General features: G+C 32.3%; 1 protein-coding gene across 1 annotated transcript in view; it reads left to right on the top strand.

Moving 5' to 3' along the window:
* The first annotated feature begins 12207 nt into the window (after positions 1-12207).
* The window catches only part of LOC143917606 (myocyte-specific enhancer factor 2-like), a 43032-nt gene continuing 40367 nt past the window's right edge, over positions 12208-14872 (top strand). Inside the window, exon 1 of the mRNA XM_077439171.1 lies at positions 12208-12285. The gene's annotated coding sequence lies outside the window, so the exon portion shown is untranslated. The remainder of the gene's footprint in view (positions 12286-14872) is intronic.

Here is a 14872-nt window from a genome sequence, read left to right as displayed (position 1 = left end):
AAATGTATGTATGTATGTGGAGTAGATACTTATTTATTACATTAAATATTGTAGTGATTTGGATTGAATTTTATCATACAAATTATTATTTACGAATTTCGACCAAGAAAAAAATAAACGACAGAAAGCGAAAAAATAATACGGTGTTTGAAAGGAATTTCCATCAAACGAAAAGTTTGTTTTATGTTTATTATTCGATTTCAGGCATAGTTTTTTTTATAAGATATTTTGTATTGTAGTTGATATTGTTGTTTTTACCACAAGTGTTACCTTAATTGGTCCTCGTTTATTCTCGGGAATCAGTTGGTAGGAAAATTTTATCGCATATACATACATATTCTGAACTTAAATATATTATCAAAAATATACAAAAAAATTTTTCAGACCTCAACTAGAGTACGATTTTAGCATATGGAATCCTCCATTTTAAAAAAGATATTACATGTATCGAAAGGATACAAAGGAGAATTACAAAGATTTCTTCTGAACTTAATTCACTTTCTTATAACGAAAGATTGAAAAGAATGAATCTCACTACACTGGAGACGAGAAGAATAAGAGGCGACTTAGTCAAAGTCTTTAAAATACTAAATAATCATTTTAAATGTCATATGTCCAATCTTATTACATTCAACGAAAACGCTCACCTCAGAGGTCACTCGCTTAGACTCCAAAAAGAAAAATCTAATTAATTGATCAGAGATTCCTTCTTTTCAAACAGAGCTGTTTCAGTTTGGAATAGTCTTCCCAATGATATTGTAATTTCTGACAACCTTAATATTTTTAAGAATAAGCTTGATATATTTCTTAAACTTAAAGGATTTCTGTAATTCTTATTTCCCAATATCTTATTTCTGTTTCTTGTTTACTTTTTTTTCTCTCTTATTTTGATTTTTATTTTAATATTGTCATTTTGAATTTATTTTACTTTTTTCTCATTTAATTTACAAATATGTATAAATCAAACCCCTTGGGTCTATTGGCTTTGCCGCCTCCCCCAAGTATGTTAAATAAATAAATATTATAATGCTATACGTATACATGGCAAAATAAAATATTGCGATACTAGATTAATATGTTTCGTCAAAAAATCCTTGGATGATAGAAGCTTTCAGAATATAATATCAACGTTTATTTTTCCCTTATTACGTTCGCTCTCAAATTTTATATATTGTGTTATATCGTGTATTGCGATCGCGTTCACGCTCGTTCGAAATCGAAATGTGAGGGGATATTGATGGATCTACGAAGCGTCACGTAAAACAAACTGATGCGTCACGTAGTACGCGCGACCACAGGTAAAACGCTCGAATGCGTACATCCAGGGATAATCCTGCGATTATCCACTCCACTACTCTCTCATCCCCCTACCTCATCCCTCCCGAGTCGCCTAAGAGCCACCCATTTCACCTTTTCCCGTATTCTGACGCAATTTTATACAAGACAACACGTGGGATGACGGAATCGTTGTGGCAAATCCGATTAACGCTATTAAAACACAATAAGAACGAAACCATTTTGCGTCCAAAACAATGTATATAAAGGATTCAATAAATAATATTTTTAATATGAATCTAAAACGTTGAAGTTTGAATGCTGCCTGTGCACACAATTGCGTTTTGTTCGGATGAATGACTAATCCTAATTTACGTTTAAGTAAGTACGGTCACATTAACTTTGAATTCAATGATGCTACTTTTGGCTTTTTTATTGTAAAAATGTATCATATGTTGAGTCAACAGCTTAGAGCAAAGTTGCTAACGTACATGTAGCTAATATTCATCTGATTTTTAATATAAGCTCCCAAAAAAATTTAATTAATTTTCAACCTAAGCTAAATTTATAAATTAACTTTTTACTTTGTGATAAACTGGTTGTTTTATCCGGCTTCGCTCAGTATTTGTAATATAAACAGCTTGAACATGGTGAATCTAATAGTAAATATTAATTTGTGTTTTTATTTGAAAATAAGTGAAAAGAAGGCCGCATGGAAATGGATAGACAATGTACATATTTTATTTTTTATTTTATTTTATTTTATTAATTGAAAAATCAACAGACAGGATGTACAGAGATAGGTATAAAAAACACAAAAAGTAAATAAATAATATATGTAACACCCGAGTCCAATAATAGATTTTTACAAAAATGAAAAAGATAAATATAAGGAAAACAAATTAAAAAGTAAAGAATAAAGGCATGACAAAATATGTAGTACATTGCATAATTAAACTATAGTATTAAAATATTTGGAAAAGGTTATAAGATAGAATATAAGAAGAAATTGAAATTTACAAATATAAAAAACAAATGAAAAAGGTAAATACAAAATAAACAAATGAAATGGAAAGGAATGAAAGCTATAATATGATTAAATAGCACATTACATAACTAAACTAAAGTATAAAAATAATGGAAATATTGGAAAAATAGAATAGAAGAAAAAATGAATCAATCGGTCAAGATTCTCTTGATGTTAGACCTGAATTGATGTAGGGAAATACCAAACAGATCAACCTCATTCAGCTCTCCGTTAAACATACGATAAACGCGCTGCAGATAAAAATATTTTTGGGAATTAGTATTGAAAGGATCAAGTGAAAAGAGTGTAACGCGTCTAGGGTATCGAACTGGGATTCTGAAATTAACCTTATTCAGTAAATCAGAACAATCAAGGAAACCATTTATGAGCTTAAAGAAGAATATAGCATCAGAATGTCGTCGCCTGACAGAAAGATTGTTAAAAGAAAGGATTTTTAAAATGTCGGAAACAGTAGAATGGGTATAGGTAGGAAAAAGGTAGCGTAAGGATTTAATAAATTTAAGTTGAACTTTCTCAATACAATTAATATGGGATAAATAAAAAGGTGACCAGATAATTGAGGCAAATTCAAGGTGAGACCTTACAAAGGAAAAATAAAGTAATTTTAGTACATAAGGATCATTAAAGGGTTTTGTTGAGCGGAGTAGGAATCCAAGAGATTTAAATGCTTTGTTGGTAATAAAAGAAATATGTTCAGAGAAATCTAGTTTATTATTGAGTATTACACCAAGATCCTTAATAGAAGATGACGTGTTAAGGATTGAATGATTTAATTGATATTGATTAGTAATAATTGACTTATTTCTAGTGAAATTTAAAATAGAGCATTTTTCTAGATTAATAAAAAGATCATTATTTAAACAATATATAGAGAATCTATCTAGATCTTCTTGTATCTTATGACAATCGTCTATGGTGTATATAGGTTTGTAAATTTTTAAATCATCAGCGTAAAGAAGTATAAAGGAATGTTTGAAGATGTATGAGATATCATTAATATAGAGTAAAAAGAATAAGGGACCTAAATGCGACCCTTGTGGGACACCGGAAGGAATATGTCTAAGTGATGATCTAAAACCATTGAGAATTATGATTTGGTGACGATTTAGTATATACGAAGAGATCCAACGAAATAAATTTCCTCGGATTCCAAGGGACCAAAGTTTATTGAGTAAAAGGTTGTGATTGATTTTATCAAAAGCTTTAGAGAAATCCGTATAAACGACGTCTATTTGGATTCGTTTGTCCATATAAGATGTGAGAGTACTAGTGAAATTAAGCAGGTTAGTCTCTACCGATCTCCCCTTAAAAAAACCATGTTGTTCAGGTATAATGTAGTTTTTGAAATTGGAGAAAAGGAAATTATAGATAATTTTTTCAAAGATTTTACTAATGACAGATAGTTTAGATATAGGACGGTAATTCTCAATAAGATTCTTATCACCTTTTTTAAAAATAGGGGTGATGTAAGATAATTTCCAATAGTCAGGAAATTTACCGTTCGACATAGAAAGATTGAAAAGGATTGTTATGGGAAGAGATAATGGGACAGCACATTTAACAAGGAAAAAAGAAGGCAAACCATCACAACCCGCACCAAGATTAACATTGAGAGAGTTGATGTGACTGAGTACAGTAGATAAGTCAAAATGAAAAGTAGATAAGTTACAAGAAGAAGTATCTGTATTAGAGATAGAAAGGTTAATGGTAGAATCACTATTGAAAGTGGAGTCAAAATAGTCAGCAAAAATGGTACAGATTTCAGAACCATGTGAAGCCGACTTATTTCCATAATACATTACGGAAGGATATGAAGAGGAGGTATTTTTTTTTGAATTTATATATGACCAAAATGATTTGGGATTAGTTTTAATATTATTTTGAATAAGAGAAATATAATTTCTAAAGCAGATTAAAGAATATTTTTTAATTCGAGCTCTTAATAGTGAAAAACTTTGATAATCTAAGGGATTTGAATAAATTTTAAATTTTTTATGGAATTTGTTTTTTTCTTTTATTATTTTAATAAGAGACGATGTAAACCAAGGGGGATATTTGGTACGCTTAGATTTAAGAGTAAAAGGGACGTGGCATTCAATAATATTTTGTAAGGTATCGTAAAATTTTTTACAAGCTAAATCAATATTTAAATTGGACAAAAGTGAATTCCAATTGATATCGCTTAAAATTGGAATAATTGTAGCATAGTCAGCTTTTCTAAAGAGGAAAGTTTTATTATAATTATAATTCAAGGGTGAAGATTTGTTGTAAATTATTGAGATGCAAAAGGATAAATGATGAGAATCTTCATGGATTAGCGTAGAGTCAGCACGAGAAATATATAAGGGGAAACTACTAATAGCTAGGTCAAGAATACGATTATTAGTATTTGACAAATAATTGTATTGATAAAGTTTATTATAAGATAAGAATTGAGTAAAGGAAAGGGAAGAAAAATTAATACAATTGGAAGGAAATAGATGCAGATTTGAGTCGTATTTTGTCCAATCAATAGTGGGAAGATTGTAATCACCGAGTAAAATGAATCGATCCTCTGGATAATTGGTTATTAGATCAGATACTTTATTTAAATGGGTAACTAATAGAGTTTGGTGAGAATTACCAGGAGGAATATAGACAGTACAGATATTTAGTTTAAAAAATTTAGTGGTAATAGTAATCCAAAGGTCTTCTGTGGAAGTTAACCAATTATTTTGAATGACAGAGGGTAGATTATTTTTCACAGCTATGATTACACCACCACCAAATATTTGGTTATGAAGAGAATAATCTCTGTCACGTCGAAACACCTGATATCTGGCATCAAAAAACTCACTATTATTGAATGAGTCATTTAGCCAAGTTTCTGATAGACAGATAATATCATAATTATTAACTAATACATTTTGAAGAAAAGAGTCAGATTTAGTTCGGAGACCTCTGACATTTTGATAATAAATGACAAGACGATTAGAAGACATTGTAAAAAAGGAAGTAGATAGAGCACGTAGTGATATAAATATAAATATCCATATGCATAAATGAAAATAGATATATGCATATAAACATACACATAACTGCATACACAGATAAAGATATGGAATTATTAAGCAAACCATCCTTGGTGATACCAGTTGAAATGCAAAGGTATACATGGACACAAATATAAAAACGAACTCGTACCTTTTTTAGTTTATGAGTAAAATATATGTAAAACATATGTATGTATGTGGGGTGAGATGGATGAGAGTTGTGTAAAACATAGAAATGGATGCCTCTTGGAGAGACCCTCATCCAGCAGTGGATGGTGAGAGGCTGTAGATGATGATATTATTAATTTGGAACAATCAAGATTGTAGTTATATTTAATAAAATTTATACATATGTACATATATAAGGAATTTGTAAAGTTTTTACACTGTTTCGATTGTCCCATTTGATTCTGGTTTTTATCCTGTTTTAATGCTAAACATATAGCGTGTACGCTTTTACGGCTACATACACAAATACATATGTATGTAGCCGTAAAATACATACATATGTACATAATTCATTGTGAAAGAAAGGGATTGACTTTCTCGATCTCTAAAACGCAAACTAGCGTGAAATAAGCTTCAACTATGAGAAAGTAAATTTTACAATACCGTTATAAATTCAAATATACGGCAATAGAACCTTTTCAGGCGATCACCCATTCAAGTACGCTCGTATTTCCGCTGGCAAACCGTAGATCACAAGGACGTGGTATGCTACCAGAAAGCGTCAGTTAATTCTTGTTATATGGGTGTTTGTCATTGGATTAGTAATATTTTACAATGTACTTAAGCAGCTGTAAGAGCACGCATGAAAACTGAAGGAGAGCCCTCTTCTCCTTCGACTGTGTCGGGTCACGTATGGTACATTTTTGCGCATTGTGTTCTATTTTAGTATGGTCTTGTGCGTATCCTTACGACGCCCACGACGCCGACGTCGACCGTAAACCGACCACTTCTTCCCCTCTTTTCAAGTCGGTTCTTATCCCTATGGTTGTTACGCCATTGGTGTAACCAAGAAACCGAAACCCCCCTCCTCATGTCTGTATTCATAAGTTGTAAATAGCTTGTTGACAAGAATGCAAAATATCCTACTTCCACCATTTGAAATCATTCGAGAGTTTTCCGTGGGATTGTATTTAACGTTTAATTTGAGGCCATTCGTAATTTCTTCGACCTAAAATTTAAAGTATCAAAATGTATGTTCTGTTATAACTATGCATACATACTATTATTATAAAGAGTACTACATATACTGTATAGTATACTACTAATTATAATAATATTATGGATAAATAATAGATATATCACACTCCTTTAAATTGTTTTCTGTTGTATTATTATATATTGCATGTTGCTGTAATTGAATATGATGCCTTATTTTAAATTTAGTAAGATAATCAAGTTTTGGAATGCTTTAATGCATTATAGATATTTTCAGGTATTTTCAGGACGATTCAAAATTAAGTTCATAAACGTGGTCTGTTAAGTATGTACTAGATCTGGGTTTGGTGCAAACGATCGACAAGCGCCAGACAGACTGAACCACAGATTAACTGGATGGCTGCTTTAAACGCAATTGTCGACTTCACGAATGATAGATTGCACATCAGATGACGAGTAACCTTTCGATGTGCACAGATGCAATTATTAAAATGGTAATTATTAAAATTGAGTTGGATCTTTCTGGCGAGTTTAATAAGGCAAAATTCGGAACTAAAGTATCAGAAGCACAGAACGTATACAGGGTAGGTATGTATGTCGGGACTTCGGGTAGATTTCGCTTAGTGTGAGTGCAAGCAGTGCGCACGCATAAGGTACACGTGTCGTTAATCTGTGGTTCAGTCTGTCTGGCGCTTGTCGATCGTTTGCACCGCATCGAATAGATCTACATTAATAATATAAATTTATATTGAAATTTTAAAAAAGATTTGCGGTTATAAAAATACTTTCTTTTTGTGCGGTTAGAATACTTGCATTTTCAGTGTGATAGTAAATATTTAAATACTTAAAAAATTCTCATTTATGTGTGAGATGATTTTTTGATATAACTTTTTAATATAAAGTTATAATATATTATATTTTAAATGGTTAAGGGCAGATTCTCATATATTGTTGCTGGCTTGTGGATGAAATATGTACATTCCATACTATATACTGTTACATTCCATAATGTACTATTTGATATTTTTACTTTATCTATTATTATTACGTTATTGCTTTTTTATGATTATTTATATGTAAATGTATTTTTGTTTGTATTGTTGCGTAGGGGTGGGTGGAGGATCCAAGTAAAAGGCCAACAGTCGTATCACAGCATTTATTGATGATTCAGGAGATACGCGCAGTGTCACTGCTAAGTCCAGAATGCCCTGATATCGCCTACGTACCGCCTTATAAGGGGTAGATCTCTCAGGGCGTCTAATCTGTTTACCTACTGTATAGTCACGTATTCGGATATGTATTCCCACGGTATGAGAAGTGCAATCATTGTTTCATGCACTTAGCTTGTCGCTAATCCTTAAAACCCACTTATACCAGTCGCACGGTATGCATTTAGTTAATCCGTTAACAGATATCCGTTACAGATAATCTTTGAACGGTCACACAGTCTCTGGGATTATATTCGCTTAATCCGCGGCGTACGTTACAGTATCACTGTTTTTCTCTTGTCTGTTATATATATTTTCGACCATTTTGGCGCATTAGAGATTCCTGTAATGCCACAATGGTCAAAACTTAAATAAATAAAAGAATACTGTATAAAAAATCTACATAACTGAAACATTGTAAATTCTAATATTAGATATGAAATAAAAATAAAATTCGATATTACACCCACAACCTTCGTCATTGAGATTACATCCCAAATGTTCGAGTTCGAGTGCATTCAATCGGAAAACAACTGAAAGCTCCAGTTTAAACTACTTTCTGCAATTAAGCGTTCATTGCTCATAATACGTTTATGATGCTCATTCAACGTAGAGCGTTTGTTGTGTCGTAGAATTGTGCATTGTGAACAAGATGAACTTGTTGAACTGTGTCGGCCGGGTCCAAACTTCGCTAAAATGGAAATATGTATTTCTAACCCGACCCGAATCCCATCCCCAACCCTCAGTCAGAGTTACTATGGTTAGCTACAACGAGCTTGTAAGGGCTCCTACGCACATTGTAGTATCAGTTTTCACCAAACTTTGCAACAGGTGCCGAATTTGGCCGCGACTAATGTCAAAGGTTTCCTCTGAAATACATGTATTACATATGTATGGTATTTTTTTAATGATATAATTTAGGAATGTGCGGCACGCGTACCACTCGTCGCCGTCTCTGTCGTGTTTGATGTTTTATTTTCGAGAAAGCTCCACAACCCGCTTTGTTATGGACGCACGTCATTATTTCGAACGCCTACGCAATTATTCGTCAGTTTATTTATTTTTCAGAGGGTTTCATTTTGCGTTACGCGTCCTGTCTTCTTTGTTAACCGACAAGAAAACACTTCGGTCTGAATACGCCTACGTATGAAAAACATCTCATTTTCGCTCGTTACGGCGCGAACCCTCTCGCATGTTACGAAATAATATGAAATTTTTGATTCTAACAAAACATTTTCGTTCTCCTCGTAAATTCATGCGTATGTGCGAACGTTTGGAAAGATTTTTTTCTCGGGTGGTTGTTATGTGGACTTGGTTCAAAGCGGGCTTTAAAAGCATTTTTAAGAGCTTTAACTCGAGACTCCCGCCGTGTTTACGGTCGCGCTCCGTTACGACGCAGCTGCAGACAAACTGCGTCGACAGCTGTATTCACCAATAATGTTTTATATTTCGCATTAGTGATATTTGTGACGCTTTATTTTGTCACTTTTTCGATCGTGGGTTGCAGATTTTCCCATAATTTTCCTCGCGAAAATGCTCTGTCTGCTCGTTGCGCCGACAACAAAGAGCATTCTTCTCCCCTCCAATAAGAAATGTTGAACGAAAGTTCAACACAGAATATGTTTCTTAGTACACCATATTTAAGACATATAAAATAGTTTTTAACAAATAGTAAAATGATAACTCTCGACGTCAATTAAAAAACAACAGGATTATAACAAAATCTGTAATAATTTGTGATCACTCATAATCTATTCTAATTTATCTTTGTATATATTTTTCTACATTATACATATGTATGTGCATACATGTGTAAATATGTATGCTTAAAATATTTAGAATTAATAATTCAAATTGGTTGAAGTTTAAAAAACATTTTGTTGATGAATATTTCGACATAATTTTGTCTAGAAGAAATCCGAGTCTTTTATTGTCTAATCGTCTAAAAATAAAAATCTATTTTAAAGCATAATGGGAAATCCACTCTATTCACTATTGAGAGGCCTTGAGTTAAATCACTGGTCCATTCAAGTGAAAAATCATAACATTTTTCTCAATTATACAGATTGAAGTATGAAAATCCTATTTTGGACGCTAGGACATTTAGAAGAATTAAATTATTCTTGTCAAATATTTGGATTTAATTTTATTATTATTCCGATTAAAAAAAGTAAATTGAAAATTGAATTATGGTTATTTAAACGTATTTAATGAATGGTTTATCGATTTTGTGACTGACCTGACTGATAAATTGATGGTGTGCATGAAGTGATTAGCATACATAGTTGTTCGTTTTATATTTGATTTTTCAATTAAACCGGAAAAATTACAAGCGTTAAATGAAAAACAAACAGACACGCACCAGCCTATTAATTCGATGATAATAATTACCAACTAATCGTTTTTGATTACTCGACCATTTGAGGTATCGTGTTCGTCATTAATTTGATTAAGCATATGATAAATAATAATCTTGCGTAATAAAACTCGTGAACCATTTTTCAAACGAGATTTTCCTCGGTAATTACTTTTGCACAGGAAAATACATTGTATAATGGCAACGTTCTTTCATAAACCTGTCACGTGTTTGGTTTAATTGTCTGCGTAATTGTAATTTACCCACATCGATAGGTATTCTTTTAGCTCACATTTTCCTGCACGTAATTAGGTATATATCACCGGTCCATATCTAGGTAGTATTTTTTGATTACTTATATTTTATTTTATCGTTTAATCGTGAGAGCACCTGGTCTTATGCTCTTGTTGTGTGTAAGCTTTCCCAAGAAAGCTCGGCATGTGCCGATCGTTCACCGTATTTAGAAACAGCCACGCGAGCCATGTGCAGTATCAACACCGTGATTAAGAATCTACTTTTTTTTACGTAAATGAAATATTCATAGTATAATACTTATATATAAATATTAAAAGTAATAAAAGATTTGTTATATGGATGGAGTGTTATATGAATATGAAAGTAAGTTTTGAACGGCATTTTCGCCCCTATTTATCTCTCTGTATCTATGTATGTATATATGAATTCATAATTTTGACGGTGAACTCAACAGTTCTGAAATATACATATCTATGTATTTGTATTCAATATTGTAGAAGGAATGGGTAACTAAATGGCTAGGAAGCATGTTTTCAAGTTATTGAATAGGAAGCTAATTAAATACTGCTTGGCTAAATCGGTATATATTAAACAATTACACGTTCTGCAGAACATTTGTTCTCAACGAATACCTTTTCCGTATACATATGTGAAAATTTTAAAACAAAATGGCGATGTATTTTCTTACTAAAAGGTTTTGTAAATATACTTTTTCCCCAGCGGCACATTAATGTGTATGTAATAAAATAATTTTCGATGATAAGTGTTCTTTCAATGTATTATCAGATGAAATCAGTTACCAAAAAGGTTTCGAATATTCATGTTGGGCAAATAAACTGCGGAAAAGTATGAAAAGCCAATTTACCTATAGAATGCAGGTATGTGCGTATGCTGTATATTATGTCAAACAGGATTGCAAGCTAATTAAATTGGTTGGTTATAAGAAAATACTTAAACCGTTAAATTGTTCTATGACTAATTTATTTTCAAACCTCTGTATAGCTTTATTAGTTATGTAGTTTAACCTCAGAGTAAGCAATGTGGCGTGCTTCTTGCTTGCATTTAAGACTATAATATCTCGGTCATGCAATTGAAACAGAAGCCAGATCAGATGTGGTTTTCATTTTTTATTTTATTTGTCTACTTCAGAAGTATTCGGGAAACGGACATGCCACCGTCAGGTACATCCTGAGACCTCCTGCCATTATTACTCATCTATGGTATGGTAGTCTGGTTTTTTATCGTCATCGTTCATTTAATAAATTTGTGTCGCACATGCTACCTAAATTTTTAGCTTTAAATACTCTTACTGTAACATTTTTTCACAAAATCGCAAACATGCTTTTATTCGAGCTTTCGCTAAATGTATTATACGGTAATATAATTAATATTAAAGCTGACTAATTCTACGCGATTTCCATATATTTAAGAGATTCGCAAAATGCTCTTAGTACTCGTCGGATTCGGCGAAATCTTTCCTTTGAAAGATTTGCGTAATTTTATTAATAACGTTTATTAAGTCACATGTGCCCAACACATTTACGCATGATAATATAATTTATTATAAGCTCATTCATTAAGAATAACTTTATTTAGGGTTACCCCAAACGAAGTATTATTATAATAGTAATTTTGCGATAAAGATATTTACGAAAATTCCTATTTTCTTTCAATTCTATTCGATGGGGTAATTTTTCACATTATCATTTCTCATTTATTTAAACGCTCAAGTTTCATTTTTATCTTTTGCGTATATATATATATATATATATATATATATATATATATATATATATATATATATATATATATATATATATATTATGTATGTATATGTATATGCTTATTTGACATTTTTTTTCTTTGCAGTGAAAACTCTATCCACACCAACATGGGTCTACGTCGCGAGCCACCTTTGCACCATCGCTGAGTCCACCCTCAAAGACGGTGCGTAATGTTTTGTTTCTCTTGCCTAGAAAAAAAACAAATACTTCGGTTTCTAAATGAGCAAATACGGCGGCATGTGCGAAAACGGATGGAATATTCGTTCCGAAGTGTTGATTCGCACATCTGGCAACAGCCACGTGGCTGTTGCTAACTTTACATGGACATTGCCGAAAGTCGTGTCACCCTTTATGGTGCAATCAACCATCAGGGATCATTCGGCGAGATAAAAATAGTGATTTTACACTAACAATCAACCCTCAGGTGCTGCGCGTATAATGTAGTGTGCTTAAAAGCACTCGGTTTATAGTAGGAAGTGAATTATCGTTTTTACCTTTTTATTTTATTATTTCTCCTTGGTTTTGGGGTGCAGGTCAACGCACCCATAAAAGATTTGTTTTCGACTTCCGTTCATCCTAGTTTTTTTTCCTTTTCCTCACCAACTGGGGTCATTTAACTGTCGTGGCTCACGGAAAAAAAAAACTACCCTCAAGATTTTGTGAGATTTTTGTTGGCGTTGTGCTCACTTTCGTGTTCTTACTCGTTTTCGTACGCATGTCGCAATTTAACCGGTGTCTTCGCAATTTTTTACACCAAAGGTTAGCAAGTTGCGCATGTGGTTCAAGGTCGAATTTAAGGCAACTTTTGCGTTTTGCTCGCGAATTATAGATCGGCAGTCCTTGTGACCCCGAATTTTGCCCGCTCGCCCGTTTCTGGGACAAAATATTGGGTGCGGAGCGAAACGCTCGAGGAGGAAGTTTGGCCCAGTTCCAGGTTTTCAGTTTACCAAAACACAAACGCATGCCAAAACGTGGAACAATCATCATTTTTATGTTTAAAATTTTTTTTGTCGAAAATGCAAGATTTGTAGCTTTAGTACTTTTTTTATATATGTATATTGGTACTAATTTATTTGATTTTTACTTCTTAAATACCTCCACATATTTACATTGTAGTTGCATTTAAATATATTTAGAGCAGTTCATTGATGTTCGTTGTGTATAAGAACGATATTAAAACGATTTTGGGTCGTTAATTTTGAAGAAATTTATTAAAATATAATTCGAGTTTCTTCGAATATTATTATAGTTTTAATTTCCTAAAAAATAAATATAAATAAAGCTTGTATCTTATTATTATATATAATCTATTAAATTACTGATTTTCTTTTGGGCGAAGCTGATTTATCCTTTACGTTACTTTCCCTCTTCGCCATAAAACGTATGTATATTGAAACAACTTGCATATTCCCTCGTTGCATATTTTCCAGGAAATCGCAATACACATAGCACGAAAGTGTGCATATAAATATAACCTTTATAACTGCTCTCGAAACTTTTAGCGTGTGCTTGAATACTGTACCAACAAGGTTTTACCAACACATCCAGTACTCTCTATATGAATGAAATTCAGGCCAACAACGTAGTGAGTGCCTGCAACCGGGCACCGTGGAGTCGTTAAAATTGAGCTTTTTCATTTTTTAAGTCGAATTTTAATAACTTTAATTACCAACAGTTTGTACCTACATATACGTATTGTGTAAGTAAAGAATCTGAAGGGTTTTCAAAAGTATGCGCCGAGAGTGAATCAAAAATTAAATGTTACAAATCTCGAAATTTTCGTTGTATTAGTTTTTGACATATTAAGAATATGTATGCACCTGGAAATGGTCTTATATTATATGTACATATGTACATACATGTGTAAAGAAAGAAATTCAATTTGATATTTTTAAAATTGGAATCAAAGTGTATGTCCAAGTTGGAATCGCGTTTTTTTATATCAATGTTTTTAAACCTCCCGATATATGAACCGTAGTCTTACAAAGATTTCCTGAAAGAAACTCGTAATAATCGCGTGCAAGCAAAATATATTGAAATATTACCATTTTTACAAAAAAAGTCGATTGTTTCTTATATATCGACCATGTAATGCAAACAGACCATAAGTGCGAAAATGGTAACGCAAAAATACCCGTATATTTCATATCTTTGCTGTACAAAATCGACACTTCTGTAAAAATACCACAAGTGCTAAAATAAGGTTAAAAAAATATTTAAAACAAACTTTCTTTTCGCTATTATAACAAAAAAAAATTGCATTTTATGATTTTTAATAAATATTTCAAAATTTCAAACTCGATCTTCTCGAAACCACAAACACCACTTGATCGATATATCAACGGAAAGGTTCATAGTCGATATAATAAAACTTTGACCATTGATACTGTTTAAATGAGGATCTATGTACACAAAGGTGACCTCTAGAGTTATAATCCCTTCATGGAAGATGCCATTTATTGCGCACCCAATGCTTGTGAAAAGAAAACTCGATTAAATTATATTCGTAATTTAGATATCATTGCAACAACATATCCATCAATCGATTGCAGAATTTAAATAACACCAACTTTAAAAATTTCAATATCAATAATTCGCACTATTGGTGTTCGTTTCTATCTTAGTTGGGCGGTCTGCAAAAGCATTCCTCCCGCTTTCACCCGCAATTTTTGACAAGTATCATTTGAAGTACCACTTGACAGTCTATTTACACGTGTCTGTTATGCGTCGCATATCATATCGTTCGTTCG

The sequence above is a fragment of the Arctopsyche grandis genome, chromosome 10 (genome assembly GCF_051622035.1).
Source record: "Arctopsyche grandis isolate Sample6627 chromosome 10, ASM5162203v2, whole genome shotgun sequence".
NCBI classification, from domain to species: domain Eukaryota; kingdom Metazoa; phylum Arthropoda; class Insecta; order Trichoptera; family Hydropsychidae; genus Arctopsyche; species Arctopsyche grandis.
The sequence above is the reverse complement of the archived record's forward strand: the minus strand, read 5'-3'. Positions and strand labels throughout refer to the sequence as shown.